Source organism: Strigops habroptila, chromosome 1 (genome assembly GCF_004027225.2).
Source record: "Strigops habroptila isolate Jane chromosome 1, bStrHab1.2.pri, whole genome shotgun sequence".
NCBI classification, from domain to species: Eukaryota; Metazoa; Chordata; class Aves; order Psittaciformes; family Psittacidae; genus Strigops; species Strigops habroptila.
Window position 1 is genome coordinate 23,641,616 of NC_044277.2, and position 4,367 is coordinate 23,645,982.

The following is a 4,367-nucleotide window of genomic DNA, read 5'->3' on the forward strand; positions in this document are numbered from 1 at the left end:
GCATGAGGAAGGTGTGTCTTGTTATTTCTTTGAGCTACAGATGGGAGATACAACACAGGTAGGTGAAGATAGATCAGTGCCTGGCTATTAGTTACAGGTGCTGCTTTCCACTGCAGAGATACCGTCCTTACTGGGCTTTGTTCAGCAAATCAACCACAAGGATTGTACTTTGAAGGTGTTTCACTTTGTTGGTGTGTTGAAAATGGGTGTTTAAATGTATAGGAAAGGATATGGGTCTTTGACAGGACATGGATAAAGCATCTTCTGTGTAAAAGAACTTTCAGAATGAGATCATGTTTATTCCAAGCTTCTTACTGTGGAGAAAGGTACATAATCTCAAGAAGAAAGAACGAGGCTACTAACAAGAGCCAGAAGGATGCAATCCATTGGCTTGCTGGGAAGTGATGGCATCTGCTTCTGAATGTGGGTTTAACAGGTCGGTAACTCTCACTCTTTTTGCTCCCCCCTTCCCCTTCAAAAGTGTGCCTTGAAAAAATCAAGTCAAAGAGGAAATCCTTGTGTCATGCTATACTGTTGTATATTGGAAATTGTTAACTTACTCTTGATCTCTACTCGAGTTTTCTTCCTCTGTTATAAAAATAGCTCTTAGTACTGGTTGTCTTAAGCTAATCTGGTTGCCATACAGGCTGCTCATCAATAGCTGGTCATTGCCTATGCTCTCTGTTACTGGTATTGACCTTAGAAAGACATTTTCACATGCTTATGACTAACAGGTTTACTCTGTGTTGTATTTTAACTATCAGGTTCTTCATAACCATAATATGGGCTCTGTCTCCACCAAATCAGAGAAAAACAAATGCCACCACAAAATAAGTCCATCTTGTAAGGTCTTAAAAATATTCCTTAGTGCATGTTAAACTAGATTATTCCTTATTTGCAAAAAGTCTCTGAAATGAAACAGCAGGAAGGTAATAGAATATTATAGGTTCTAATAGACAAAAAGGGTTTTGAAACCTTGGGGTTTCAAGTTATCCCATGCTGTTCAATGTTAAAAACCATTACTGTGCTGGAAGGGTGCAACTTCCTACTACATTTTCCTTTAGGAGGGATATAAAGCATTAATGGTACTCTTCTTAGGCTATATAGCTGGAGCCATTCTGCAATAAATAAGCTTAAAACTCCTCTTAAAAACAATGAGTTTATCCATACAAGAGTCCTGGAGCAGGCCTTTCCCTCAACTAAGTTATAGAATAGCGTTGACAACGTGGTTGTGGCTCAGAAGGACAAAGCCTAGCAGCACAAGTGCATGACCATAGTGAAATATTTACTGCAACAAGGTAGGAATACAGAGGGCAATATCCCATGTTAGTTTGTGCCTGGAACATGGCAGGACTGTGTGCAAATGTTTATAGTGGAATATTGCTCCTTTCTTTGGGAATAACCAGGTGGATTCAGAAGCTCTGGGAGAAGGGCAATATTACACTCGGTAACTGGATCAATCCTCACGGCTTCAGAGGTAGATTCTGGTAGATTCTGGGCTCCTTCAAATAGATCCATAAAACGATAACCATAAAAAGCAACCTCAGCTGTATAAACTTGTAAGGAAGGCCCTGTAATTCCCACCTTTCCAATGGGGTTCACACCTTCTCTGGAACATATCTAGAGGTGATAATTAGAGGAGGAAAAAAAAGAAAGCCACTAGACTAATCTAAAAGGACTTATCAGATCCTAGCACAAATACAGCTTGGCAGTTGCAGTGTGTTTTTAGAAGCTTAAAAAATCTTCTCTCTTTTACACTCATCCCCCCTAAGAAGGCATCCACATAATGAAAGGGGATGAACTGTGTGTTAGCTCACTTGGAAATGTCCCAGTGTGGACTAAGTCACTTTAGTGTTATTGCCACATCAAAAGGTCAGTGCGTTCGCTTGCATTAAAATCATAATTTCATTGTCTGCAGCAGGATTTTATTACACATTAGCTTCTGGGGTTTTCTTCTGTACTGCTGAAAACTTATGGGAGAAGCTGCTGGCGGGTGAATGCTCATGGGACCCGGTGCATTTTCCACTGCCGAGGCAAAACCACGAATATGGTGGCACGCGACCTGCAGCAGCTCACATCAAAAGGTGTGGTGAAATGAGCACTATACATACAGTCGTTGTGCTGAGACCTAATTATGGCAGACCTGATCCATTCGATTTTTAGCTACTATTTGCTTTGCACTATTCTCCTTTCACAGCATGCCATGGAATTTATTCTTTATGCTCCAAACCCACTTTGCTGCATGGCGGCTGGCTGCCACCGAACCCGAATTTAACGTCTGTCAAAGGTGGGGGTTTTTTTAGGTAGAAGGATACTTTGTGTCTTCACCCTTGCTAGCCCCTTGGTGAAGTTGCAGTTCTTTTTAACAAGTTGGCTATGTTAGGGTTTCAACTTCAGCAACTCGGCCTGAAGGCCTGAGGTTAGAGTTAGGTCAAGTTTGCCCACTCCCTGCAGCCAGTGGCATGGGAGATGCGCTTCTGGGCAGCAGGATCTATCTTGCTGGTAGACTTCCATGGAGATCAACTAACGGAGCTACCTGCACATCTACGTTAGGCATCCCAGACCATGACATGAGTTAGGTCTCTTGAAATGAGCTGGTGCAATATAGAGTTGACAAAGATTCTTTCTAAGTGCCAGTGGGCTTGAACAGGTGACAGTGGTTTGTGAAGTTTCTTTAGATCCATTTTGAGCCACAGCTAGCAGGTTTTCATGGTAAGAGCTGGAATGGGCATTTTGCAGCGCTGCTGTGATCAGGTGACTGCAGTGTCCATCTTGCCCATCTGTTGTGCATGCTGTTTAAGTTTGCAGGAATCGTTGTCCCCGCTCCATCAGGTGCTGTAAGCACCCGCAGTTGAGAGGTGGCCCTTGCTGCCCGAAACTTGTGACCTGTTAAACTGCCGTTAGCAACCCTACTGTAACATCTCTTTCTTCGGTAGGCAGTGCTGCCTTTTCTCTTGTCCTTTAAAATGAGAAGGTGAGCACCAAAACCTGATGATCATGCTTAATTACCATAATACGTATTTGGAGGCAAAACCTACGTTCACTCTTTAATAGCATTACACTTGCGAAAAGAAAAAGCAGAAGTGAAAAAGAGATGATGTGGATTTACTTGAAGGCATCTGCAGCTCCTCTTCACACTGTTTTGCAGCACATGTGCTGTGCACTATGGGAGAGGAGAGGGAAAGTACCACTTGTTTGTCCTCAGCAAAATGGCTGCAGGGGCCGGGCGCTGAGGTGAGGACCTGTGCCCTGACATGGGTGTTCTAGAGAAAAGTGTGTGCTCAAAGCAGCGCTAAGTACGTGGTCTGGTTGCTTGTGAGGTAGTGTGGATTGATTTATTGATATATTTATATTTTTAGGATATTTATTAAGAAACTCCATGCAACCCTTGAGTGATGTTATTGGTAACTTGAAGCACTGAGGGTGAGCTTCAGCGCTGTTTCTGGATAGAGAACGGGATGGCAGGATGGGTGCTCCTGTGGTTTGGTGAGACCCTGAGGGGTGGTGGGCCTGGCTGACAGGAGCGGGGAGCTGCTGGGCAGGAGGCAGGACAGTCAGTGGGGACCATGGAGGCTCTGCTTGGGAGAGGCCTGTTTTCTGCTGGGACTAACTTCTCTGTGGGTGAACAGGCTGTAAAAATGGAGGGAGAGAGGGAAAGTTTTGGACACAAAGGCCCCGGGCCCCTCGCAGCAGAGCCGGGTGCTTGCGTGGGGCACAGCTGGGTGAAGGCCGTGCTTGTGCGGCGAGATGTGTGACAGCCACCGGGCAGCGGGCTGGCAGCCCCCCGTGGTGCGGGGTGTCAGGGAGCTGGTCCCACGGCGGCGGGGTGCGGGCGCGGCCGGAGGCTGGTGCCGCAGGGAGACACGGGCTGTGACCCGCTCCCGCCAGGGGCCGCGGGCGGGCTCCGCTGGGGCCGGGGTGCGCGACCCCGGTGCCAGGGCCGGCGGGCGCTGCCCTGGGGCGGGCGGGAGGAGCCGGGCCGCCCTCGAGCCGCGGCGGGAGCCGGGCGGGGCGGAGCGCCGCGGGGCGCGCGCGGCGGAGCCGTGTTTACATTCCACCGCCCGCTGCACGTTGCCGCGGAGCCGCGCGCGCCCATTGGCTGGAGCGGGCGGCGGCCCCGCCCCGGGGCGGGCGGGCTGGGCCCTGCCGGGCGCGCGGCGTGCGCGGCGCGTGAGCCTGCCGGCGGAACTCTCCTTCCTCCCCACCCCGCGGCGGGGCGCGGACCCCGGGCCCGGTGCAGCGGATCGCGGTGACGGTGCTGGGGGTACCCCGCCAGCGGGGCCGCGGCGGGCGAGAGGCGACGGGGCAGCGGGCGGCTGTCCCTGCGCGGCGGCAGCGGTGACAGCCCTCCTTCCGGCGCTGCCCGC